The 12,460-nt window shown below is 38.0% G+C and overlaps 1 protein-coding gene across 5 annotated transcripts in view; it reads left to right on the forward strand.

Annotated features, from left to right (window-relative positions):
- Immp2l (inner mitochondrial membrane peptidase subunit 2) overlaps positions 1-12,460 on the forward strand; it is an 884,186-nt gene that overhangs the window by 347,087 nt on the left and 524,639 nt on the right. For 2 of the 5 annotated variants that reach the window (XR_004114574.1, XR_004114575.1), the window contains 2 exons: positions 7,185-7,295; positions 7,408-7,575. The exons of 2 other annotated variants lie outside the window; for them this stretch is intronic. The gene's annotated coding sequence lies outside the window, so the exon portion shown is untranslated. Of the gene's footprint in view, positions 1-7,184; positions 7,296-7,407; positions 7,576-12,460 lie in introns of those variants that run through there. One more of the 5 variants, XR_004114576.1, reaches the window with a different exon arrangement.

Here is a 12,460-nt window from a genome sequence, read left to right on the forward strand (position 1 = left end):
AAAAAAAAAAAGAATAGTAGAAATTATAGCATGAGTATGAGACTTTAGAAACTTAGTTCATAGGATGCATAGAAAAAAAGATGGCTTTACACATGGAAAGCCACATTGAGAGTCTGCTTCGTAATTGTTAAGGGGAAATTGGGCTCAGTGGTCTTAAGACATCGTATTATGAGATTATTAAATGTATTTGTGAATTGCCTACTAGGAATGAAAGTGTTATGATAGTAATAACATCAGGTAATGCATACTTTCAGTTATGTACAAATAGGTCTACATATAGTGATAATACATAAGATGATATGGTAAACCATAAGATAAATGTATAACAGTATAGTTCCACAAAATAACAGTAAAATATTTGTTGTTTATAGAAACTATCTTTTTTCTTTTTACTTACTATAGCATCAATTAAGCCTCATAGTATATTATTTTGCATATATAATTTCTTTTGTAGAATCCTATTTTTCAAAGGTGGAAGCATCATATAAACTTTAATAAAGAGTATCCTACTCTTAAGTCATTAAATGAAGCATACATCCCTCATAAAACTGTCTAGTTCTGGGATGTTCTTCCCGGTGAACCTTTTCATTTCTGAGATTGAATTATTTATACCTTTTTTGTTGTTTTCTTTGTTTTCTTAAATAATTTTTTATCTTTTTTATTGGATATTTTATTTATTTACCTTTCAAATGTTATCCCTTTTCCTGGTTTCCCCTCTGAAAACCCCTTATCCTATCCTCTATCCCCCTGCTTCTATGAGGGTGTTCACTAACCCACTTCCACCTCACCACCTTGGCATTACTGTACACTGGGGCATAGAGCCTTCACAAGACCAAGGGCCTCTCCTCACATTGATATCTGACAAGGCCATCCTCTGCTACATATGCAGCTGGAGCCATGGGTCCCTCCATGTTTACTCATTGGTTGCTGGTTTAGTCCCTGGGAGCTCTGGAGGGTCTGGTTGTTCTTCCTATGGGCTGCAAACCCTTTCAGCTCCTTGGGTCCTTTCTCTAGCTCCTTCACTGAGGATCCTGTGCTCAGTCCAAAGGTTGGCTGCGAGCATCCACTTCTGTATTTGTCAGCCTCTGGTAGAGTCTTTCAGGAGACAGCTATATCAAGCTCCTGTCAGCAAGCAGTTGTTGGCATCTACAATAGTGTCTGGGTTTGGTGTCTGTAAATGGGATGGATCCCCAGGTGGGGCAGTCTCTGGATGGCCTTTTCCTTCAGTCTCTGCTCCATACTTTGTCTCCATATTTGCTCCTTAAGCATGACTTAAGTTTATCCATTTCTTTTTTGTTTCCTACATTTTTGGAATATATGTTTCAGAATGTCCCCAGGGATTCTTTAGAATTTTTTGTAATCTGCTGGAAGAATTTACCCGTCAGCTCTAATTCTGTTAATTGGGTCTTCTTTGTCTTTGTTTCATTTTGGTCTGGAATTTGTCAACCTTGGTGGTCTTTCTCAAGTCCCACATCTAACTTGAGTCTGCGTAGGTATTTTTCTCTTAGTGAGTTGATTTTACCCTGTATTGACTAGTTGTCTCTATGGATGGACTTGATAAACTGCTCCATCTCTGAAGCCTGGTGCTGCATCCTTGTGTCACTGCTCACCTGTGCCGCCTGGTGTGGTCTGTTCATTTGCTCCTGTGAGTATTTTGTTTCCCCTTCAATTACATTGAATTATGTTAGGTTACATGGCTTAAGCATCTCACCAATTGTCTAATCTGAGCATTTGGCCCTGACCTCTCCTTTGACTTTCAATTTTTAGATGTCTTTTCCATCTTGGTGTGTTTCTTGAAGAAAACAGATAATTGGATTTTGCTTTTTGTTTTTGTTGTTGTTTTGTTTTTCTTTAATGCAGTCATTTCATCTATAACTTTTAATTGATGAACTAATAGAATTTCATCTAGGATTACTTTTGAAAAGACTTTGGTATTATGGTTTTATTTGTTTTTGCTCTTGATGATTACTGTTTGCTAATTTTGTTTCTTCCTCTCTTCTTCTCATTGGGTTTTCTGGGTTGCTGCGGTGCCTGTGACTAAGGCATTGCTGACTGTCTTCCTTAGTCTTCTCTTGATATCACCTTTGGTCATGGTGTGCATTTAAGTGTACACCATATACATTGAAAACACATTTTGATCCTTACTGTATAACATTACTTGGTGAGGTTTGCTTATATATTTCTTGATCGGTTTTCTATGCTGATGGCAGAGTATATCAAATGTGGTAGTTATAATGAAAAGAAGCTCATATGGCTCATGGCTCTGATGTCTTGAAGGTCTAAGGGCCTGATACTAGCTTTTGACTGGGGCTTCTTGCTGTGCCATTTAATGGTGGATGCTGGAAGTACCAGTACCGGAGAGTGTAAAACTGAGCAGTGAGCAGTAGGGGGTTACCATGCTCTTGCAAGCTTACTCTTACTGTACCTAAACCATGCCTGTGGCCAGGACCTTGTTTTGACTCAGGTGGACTAGTGTCATGACCTTCTCTTACCTTCTTAGTTATCAGCTTTACTAATCTTCCTGTGTAGTTTGATACAATATGATTGGTCTAAGGTATGTTCCCCCCTCTCCAACTTTGGAAGATTTTGGAAAGGCTTCGTACTTATTCTTTCTGTATTTGTGTAAAATTCAGGGGTAAAATCATTTGGACCTCCACAACCTTTTTTGGTGAGAGGGTTTGATTGCTGCTCCAGTCTCTTCATTTATTATAGATTTTGTTCAGATTGTTGATTTTTTTCCCTCTTGAGATGGTTTCACTAGTCCATTTCTTTTTATTAATTTGTGTATTTTTGGCAAAGAATCTAATAGTTTAATTTTTGATTTGTTTCTATGCTCAGATTTTATTGGGCTATGTGTTTTTTTCCAACAGTAATTTTACTAGACTTAACAGGAGATTTGCTCATAGCTTTGCATACTATAATCTCATGTAATCTCAAAATATCAAGGTCTCACTTTGTCTTTCAGGCTGACTAAAACCCAGTGTATAGGCCAGGTCAGTGTTGAACTCATATGATCCTCCTGCCTCGACCTCTTAGAGATAGGAGCTATCACGGCTGCTTTAATTTAATTTTTTTTTATTTTAAATTACAAACTTGTTATTTCTGTTGCTTAATAAAATAAATTGCTAATTTTTAAATACTGTAGCATTTTAAAACAGGTTTTATGTTAGATCTCAGACAGGTAAAGATGTCTGAATCATTCTCTTTCTCCTAAATTGACACATAGCTATTCAGGACAGGTGGCATGTGTAACTACTTCATGTGAAAGATGGTGTCTCTTCTTCCCATGCTTTTGTATAGCCTCGGGAATAGAACCTAGGGCATCGTAATGCCCAATAAGTATGCTACCAAGTCGAGTATGTCACAGGACATGATCTTTTGTTAAATGTAGCCTAGGCAGGGTGCTGAGAGTGCTGGCTTCTGTTAAAGCTATTTCTTGACTGTCTGTTGGCCCATGTTCTAGAGGAGTCAGAAGATAGTATCAGTGTACTCTGTAGTCAGTCCTGATCCCCCTGACTAGGCCTTGCAATGCATGTCCTGAGGACGCTAAAATCCAGCAGTCCTTTCTTCTTATTGCCCTTTTAATTTCTGATACATATAAAAATACTTTTAATTTAGTAGAATTCAGTGTTTACTTTATGATAAAAAGGAATTATTAAGTACCAAGTATATACTTCATATTCCAGCAAGAACAAATTTGTATCTGGTTTGTTGCCTTTTTCTTCTTTATTGCAGTGTCTATGACTGTATGAAACTCCTTTAATGTATGTGTTCCTACCCAGCCTTTAGTATTTCTCTGTGACCATTTATTGCACAAGTATTGATTTCAGAATATCTTTCTGATTTTCCCTTGGCAATTTGAGTTTGTGTACCTGTGCCAAGAAAGGATTTTATTTGTTTCCATGCACATACTTTATGGGGCTATGTGCTTTTTCCAATAATTGTTTTACTAGAGTCAATAGGAGGCTGGTTAATAGTTTTTCATACAGTAATAGAATTTTTTGAAGCAGGGAGAATGTAATCATGAAATTTAAAAATAAGCAAACAAGGGCCAAAAGATTTAGGCTGTGCCTTTCCTGTAAGTGCTCTGAGTTTTGAAATTAAGCAGTACATTTTTGCATCGGGCGAGAGAATCATTGCACAGCTAAAACAATAACCACAGGCCTTGGTTCTAAGTGGTAGGCGCGCATGTATGTGTGTGTGTGTGTGTGTGTGTGTGTGTGTGTGTGTGTGTGTAGGAAGGAGTGACATACGTTGAAATGGGAGTCAGAGAGTAGCTTAACCAGACCAACTAAGGAAATTATTAACTCTTTGTTTTAGCTTTCTTGATTTGTAATGCCTTTGTTATTTCCCCTGTTTTAAACCATGCAATGAGATTAACTGTGGAATGACTCAATGTTTTGCAGTAGCGAATATTATCCATCTTCATGGTTGTCAGCAGTCAACCTTTGATTGTAGTATTACTTGTATGAAGCTGAGGACAAAGCCCCATGCTTTGTTTAAACATCTATTTTATTCCATACACACACACACACACACACACACACACACACACACACACACACACTTGTATATAATTCCCTTTATGTTAGCAGGGAGTGAATTCTAAAGGATGTGCCTCCATACACATTTGTACCTTTGAGAAGTTCATATTTATCAAAGGTTTATGTTTATCATCAGTTTTAAGAGGGTTGAAAGGGTCTTAAGAGAGTTCTAATTTATTTAACTTACTTGAAGGTAGCTGTTTTAAATTATACTTAGAAATCCATTAGTTCCTTCTTAGAAAGAAATACATAAAATTATGAACTGACAGAGAATGACAGATAACCATGGTTTTAAAAGTCATAGCAACCTTATCTCCTTTTCAAATATTTTTTGGACATTTTCTAGATATTCCCCCATGAGTGGCTATTCTTGAGTAATGTTATTACCATTCCCTAGATGGATTGTGTTTCACCCCTGTCTTGATCATATAATGTACTAAACATTTTAAGAAGAAGTTCTTTTTAGGGAGTCAAATTATAGCTCAGCCATTTCCAAGGATGAGAAAAAAGATGTTCTCATGAGTCCTGAACCCACCACAGTCATCACCACTAACCTCAGCAGTATGCAGAGAGCCCATGTGTTCTCAGTGATGGCCCTTACGGATTCTCAATGGTGACTGTATTGGACCTTGGAGTTCAATTCTTAATGTTGCTGCTCACATGTAGTTTATTACACTTTATAAGGAGGAACTCAGTTCTTACTGATTGATAATAATATTAATTCCTCTCTAGGTATGTGTAATCTGTCTTTTATTCATTGTTATAAGAGATTATTCTTACTATTTGGAAATGGTCTGAATAGTAAGGCAAACATCACAGCTGTTCTTATTATAGAACCCCATTAACAAGTATGCTTAATGTCTGTGTCACATGCATGTCTTATGTATTAATAATCATGTGATTCATATACCATCAGTTTATAGATGACATAACTAATGTGAGGAGGTTAAGTAACTTAGTTTATAGGTACCATATTACAAAGCCAGGAGTGGAACCATGATGTCACACTTTTTGCTGAGGCACTATGGTGTCCTCTACATACTTAATGAAGTTTCTGGTTAAGTTAAATGGTGCTTCCCCTGGAAAATCATGTGTGAGACTAATAAGAACTTACACAAGGGGTTAATAAGTTCATTTTCTAAATCACTATGGTTTCTAAATCACTAAAGTTAGTGTGTCAAATAATATGGGAGAGGGGACAGGCACACCTTGCAGATCTCTGTTTACATTTCATTTATGATATAATATGCCTGGATTATGGTCAGATTCTCTTGTGTATATATGAGCTGACAGAGAAGATCATCCTGTCATTTTTTTTCTTTTATGGTTAAAGTGACTTTAAGAGTAGCATATTTTGGCCACATTTTTCAGAGATTTTATTAGATTCTAGGCACTATTTGGAATGTTGGATACTTAGAGGAGAAGAATGTAATGTCAGTGTCTTTAGGCACTTTAAATCCTGGTGGGTGTGCTTCCTGGCCTTGGACAAGTTAATTCCTCATGTAGGTATAAGAGTCTCATACTGGGTAGTGGAGGATTCCTTATCTATGGCATTTTGGAATGTCTAGTATGTCTTAATTTTGGTTAAATATAGCATGAATAAATATAATTCAGAAAAAGAAATCTAAGCGAGCATCCTCTAGCCAGATGTACTTCTGATAGTTCCCAAGTAAATAGTAGTCGTTTTTCTGTTTTGCATCAGTGATTAACTTGGGATGTGTAAATAAGCACGTTTTTAATTCATGTAGTGAAGCAGTTTTTAGGTTTGTGTGTTTTAAAAATCACTTTCTAAAAATTTATCAGTAAAATGCAACATCTGGCAAATGGTCTCATGTTGTCTAGGGATTTAGTTTTCAGGAGCTGCCATCTAATCATGTGACAGCGGGAAAGAGAGAATTGAAGTTTTTTTAAGACCTTTATGTGACTGCAGCATGGTGGTAGTAATGTTAAATACTTTGAGGTAAAGTCCTATTTCTAGGCAACTGGGGACTCCTGGCACATTTATGCCAGAAACACTCTGTTGTTTCCTAGGATTCTTAACTTCATCTGCAGTTCATTTGTCTGAAACATCTGTGACAATAAAGGGCCTCAGCCAGGGTCCAGTTAGTCTTTGCTGCATAGATTATCAACACAGTGGATTTTGTAGTGCTTTACTACATTCTCTGCCAGTTTATCAGTTTGTCAATTTCCAGTTGATCTTCATTAACTTAATAGTATGCCCTTTACTCCAGAACTCACAGCACCTGTAATTGCTTATGCAAGACCTGCTCAAAATCAAGGTAGTCAACTTTCCAGCATCAATCAGGGAGAGGAGCTAACCACCAGCTAAGGAGCTATTGACAATTGATGGCTTCTGTGCAAGGGAGATTAAGTTTTCTTTAGGGATGTTTACTCTTATAGGTTACTCATGCAATGGTTGTAGCCCATGTACAAAGGGACTATGCTAACTGAACTCCATGGGTTATTTAAAAAATAAAAGAAGATGAAGGTGTGAAGTTAGGAGTAGGACCTAGAGGAGGTGCTGGAGAAGGGGAGGAGAGGAGAGGGATAAATATGATAGAAGTGAATTGTGAACACACATGAAATTCTCAAAGAACAAATAAAAAGTATATAACTCTATATCTCTTTAAATTCTGTTAGAACATGATGTGTACAATTCCACATTGAAGAAACAGCCACAGAGAATGCATTACTGCAGGCTAACTACCAGAGCAAATCACTGTAGAATCCAATATGTAATTTAACAATGAAGTAAGTTGGTAAATTTTCTTTTATCTACAAACAACTAGAATCTGAGTGATATCTGTTTGGGAGGCCACACCCTATCAGATAATTTAATTTCAAAACTCTCCTTCTTTTTCAGAATATTTTCCAAACCAAATTGAGATTGATACCATTTTCTGCTAAAACAGAGAAGAAATGTCCACTGTGTGTGCCATAATGTTCACCAAGTCTGCAATATCCTACTCTATTTCCCATGATGATATTTTAAGTTGTTGTTGTTCTGTTATCCAGTCCTATCCTTACCTAATTACTTATTTTGATTGCTCTTTTACATCTGTGTTAGTGTCTGCCATTATAACAGAATCACTGAGGAAACCAACTTAAAAGAATCAAGATTCGCTTTTGCTTAGGGGTTCAACAGTTTCAATTCATTCCCAGTTGATTCTGTTGTTTCTGTACCTGGGATGGCTGATTCCCTCAGGGGAGCTGGAAGGAGAAAGAGAAAGGAAGGGGCCAGGTTCCAATATGGCCAACCAGGTGTAACAGTGATCTTCAGTTCCCCTAGGCCCTGACTCCCAGCTTCCATATAACACTCTCATCTGGGTTCCAAGTTTTTATTCTATGTCCTTGGGGTAAGGTGATAGTCTCTTTTCAGACTACACTATTTTCAGTTACATTTTGTTTGCTTTCAGTGTTTGGTGTCTTAAAGATTCCATTGGATCTTAGCCATTCTGACTGGTGTGAGGTGGATTCTCAGGGTTATTTTAATTTGCATTTCCCTGATGACTAAGGTATTTCTCAGCCATTCAGTATTCCTCAGATGAGAATTCTTTGTTTAGCTCTGTACCCCATTTTTAATAGGGTTATATATTAGATATTAGCCCTCTATTGGATATTGGATTGATAAAGATCTTTTCCCAATCTGTTGGTTGCCGTTTTGTCCTATTAAAAGTGACAATAGATGCTGGCAAGGTTGTGGAGAAAGAGGAACACACCTCCATTGCTGGTGAGATTGCAAGCTGGTACAACCACTCTGGAAATCAGTTTGGTGGTTCCTTAGGAAATTGGACATAATATTACCTGAGGACCCAGAAATAACACTCCTGGGCATATACCCAAAATATTCTGCAACATGTAATAAGGACACATGCTCCACTATGTTCATAGCAGCCTTATTTATAATAGCCAGAAACTGGAAACAACCCAAATGTCCCTCAACAGAGGAATGGATACAGAAAATGCGGTGCATCTACACAATGGAGTTCTACTCAGCTATTAAAAACAATGAATTTATGAAATTCTTAGTCAAATGGGTGGATCTAGAGAATATCATCCTGAGTGAGGTAACCCAATCACAAAAGAACACACATGGTATGCACTCTCTGATAAGTGGATATTAGCCCAGAAACTCAGAATACCCAAAATACAATCCACAAACCACAAGAAACTCAAGAACAAGGAAGACCAAAGTGTGGATGCTTCGTTCCTTCTTAGAAGGGGGTACAAAATACCCATGAAGGACTCGCTGAGACAAACTATGGAGCAGAGACTGAAAGAAGGACAATCCAGGGCTGCTCTACCTGGGAATCCTTCCATATTAAATCATCAAACCCAGACACTATTGTGGATGCCAGCAAGTGCTGGCTGACAGGAGCCTGATATAGCTGTCTCCTGAGAGGCTCTGACAGTGCCCAACTAATACAGAAGTAGAACCTCACAGCCATCCATTGGACTGAGTACAGGGTCCCCAATGAAGGAGCTAGAGAAAGGACCCAAGGAGCTGAAGGGTTTGCAGCCCCTTAGGATGAACAACAGTGTGAACTAACTAGTACCCTCAGAGCTTCCAGGGACTAAACCATCAGCCAAAGAGCACACATAGTGGGACTAATGTCTCCAGCAGCATATGTATAGCAGAGGGTAGCCTAGTTGGTCATCAATGGGAGGAGAGGCCCTTGGTCCTGTGAAAGTTTATGCCCCAGTGTAGGGGAATGCCAGGGCCAGGAAGTGGGAGAGGGTGGATTTGTGAGCAGAGGGAGAGGGGAGGAGATAGAGGTAGTATTTTGGTTTTGGTTTTGATTTTTTTTTTTCAGAGGGGTAACCAGGAGAAGAGATATCATTTGAAATATAAATAATGAAAATATGTAAAAAAAAAAAAAAGAAAAAAAGAAAAACAAAACAAAACAAAACAAAAGATTCCATTGGAATCAGAAGAAATATACTCTAATGAGAAAATTCCCATGTTGCTTTTCTGTGGGAGTAGTGTCCTTAGCACATCCCATCTGATTAGGAAGTTGGTAATTTCTTTCAGTATTTTAGGCTCATGTTTTCTTCAGATACTTTTACTTTCAACATTATTAGCCTTAAAATATCTAACTTTATAAAACATAGTTTCATCAATATTTGATTGGCCATGTTCTCTTCTGAGTTGGAGGCAGAAGATTATTGAATCTTAGGAGTCGTGAGGAAGAAACTTTAAGTAGTTTACATTCTGTAGCTTGTCTCTTCGTGCTTCTGCCTATGTCTCCAGCCCATATATTTAAAATGGTTGTTGGGATATTTATAAAGTCAGGATGCTCAAATATCATTTCCCTTTAGAAATTGATCAAAAATATAGTTTTTCTTCTTCCCTATGAATTCCTAATATCCTAAGGTAGTAGAATACTTAGAAGTCCACATAAGACAGTTTAATTTATAGTAATTTTAAGCATAAATATATACCATATGGTATGTCTGTTTATGTTTATGTGCATATATTCCTTACATGCATATTCTTTTCCTTAGGATAGGAGTGTGTAAGTGTTTGTTAGCAAAATCAAATTGGATTCATTGTCTTATTTATACTTAGAAAAGTTTTGTATTTCTTTTTAACTGATTCTTCAGACATGACAGAAATGGATTCATTAAATAAAATTAAATAATTTAGAACATTTAAATTTTTTTACCTGAATATAAATTCAGAATCGCTAGCTTGGTGTCATGCTATATACCTGTAATTCCTGTGCTAAGGAAGTTGAGGCAGGAAGATTTATAAATTGGAAGTCAGCCCTGCCAGGTTGCGTGGTGAGCTGTATCACACTATGGTGGTTTGAGCAGGAATTCCCTTCACGGCTCATATATTTGAATGCTTGGTCAACAGGGGGTGATGCTGCTTGAGAGGGTTTAGGGATGTGGTCATTTTGGAGTAGGTGTGGCCTTGTTTGAGGAAGTGTGTCACCGGGGTTTCAGATTTGAGGTTTTAAGGGTTCAAGCCCTTCCTGCTGCCTGTGGATCTGCTTGTAGTTTTCTTAGTTCCTTCTCCACATCATGTCTGCCTGTGTGCTGTTATGCTTTCTGCCATGCTGACAATGGACCAAACCTCTCAAAGTGTAAGCAAACCCCAGTTAAATGTTTTCTTTCATAAGAGTTGCCATGGCCATGATATCTCTTCACAGCAATCAGTGGAACACCGACTAAGACAGAAGTTGGTATCAGGAGTAGGGTATTTCTGTGAAAAGCCTGACCATGTTACTTATTGGCAGAATGTGGACTTTGTTGACTTGGGATTAGGAAAGCTGTTGAATGTTTAATCACCACTTACTAGGCCATATTAGTAGCAGCCCAGAAGATAGTGGTGCTGAAAGCAATGTAGATTATGATGCCCCAACTCAAAAGGTTTCTGAGGAAAAGGGTAGCAATAAGAGGCCTACAGACTGTTTGTGTGATATTTTGGTGAAGAATGTGGCTGCTTCAAACCTTTGTCCAAACAATTTTCCTGATCTTAAATTGAAGAGTTTTATATTAATGGTGTTGTCAGAGGAAATTCCAAAACAGCCTGGTATTCAATGTGTAATATAATTATTACTGAACACTGTTATGCACATCTATAATGAAAAGGAGAACGCTTGACAAAGAGAAATACACGAGGTACAGTTTGATGAGAAAAGGAGCACTAGGAAGTATAATGGAATTAAGTCTAGTGTTCAAATAAATAAAATTTATAATAACCAGAACCTGGAAAGAACCCAGATGTCCTTCAACAGAAGAATGGATACAGAAAATGTGGTATATTTACACAATGGAGTACTACTCAGCTATTAAAAATGATGAGTTGATAAAATTCTTAGGCAAATGGATGGAACTAGAAAATATTCTGACTGAGGTAACTCAATCACAAAAGAACACACATGGTATACACTCACTGGTAAGTGGGTATTAGCTCAAAAGCTCAGAATACTTAAGATACAATTCACAGACCACATGAAACTCAAAAAGAAGGAAGTCCAAAGTGTGGGTGCTTTGGTCCTTCTTAGAAAAGGGAACAAAATACTCACAGGAGCAAATATAGAGACAAGTATAAAGTAGAGACTGAAGGAAAGGAATCTCCATCTCGGGATTTGTCCTATATATAGTCACCAAAACCTGACACTATTGTGGATGCCAGGAAATGATTGCTGAAATAGCAAGCTGATATAGCTGTCTCCTGAGAGGCCCTTCTAGAGCCTTACAAACACAGAGGCAGATGCTAGCAGCCAACAATTGGACTAATTGCGGAGTCCCCAATGGAGGAGCTAGAGAAAGGTCTGAAGGTGCTTAAGGGGTTTGCAACCCCATAGGAAAAACAACAATATCAACCAACCAGATGCCTCCATAGCTCCCTGGGACTAAGTCCCCCAACCAAGGAGTACACATGACTCCAACTGCATATGTAGCAGAGGATAGCCTTGTTGTGCATCAATGGGAGGAGAGGTCCTTGGTCCTATGAAGGCTCGATAGATTTCCCCAGTGTAGAGGAATTGAGGTTGGTGAGGCAGAATTTGGTGAGTGGCTGGAGGAACACCCTCACAGAATCAGGGGGGTGAAGGATGAGATGAGGGCTTTCTGCAAGGGGGGGGCTGGTAAAGGGGATAACATTTGAAATATAAATAAAGAAAATATCCAATTAAAAAAAAAAGAGTGAAGGGAACCATCCAAAACAGAGGCCTTTGTATGAAGCACTAAAGGTGAAGCCTGTGTTGCCTTGAAGAACCTGAGATGTTGGGAGATGGCAGAGCCATGGGATAAAAGCATCTTAAACCTATGTTTCCCTGTTAAGCCTTCTCAGTACAGAAAAGCAGGAGAGACTTAAGGGGAAGAGTACAGGAAACTTTAGACTTTCTTTATGTACATCAGTGCGTGTTTGATTGCCTCTTGAAGATAGCTTGTCCATATCATCA

This window comes from Mastomys coucha, unplaced genomic scaffold, assembly GCF_008632895.1.
Source record: "Mastomys coucha isolate ucsf_1 unplaced genomic scaffold, UCSF_Mcou_1 pScaffold6, whole genome shotgun sequence".
Taxonomy (NCBI): Eukaryota; Metazoa; Chordata; class Mammalia; order Rodentia; family Muridae; genus Mastomys; species Mastomys coucha.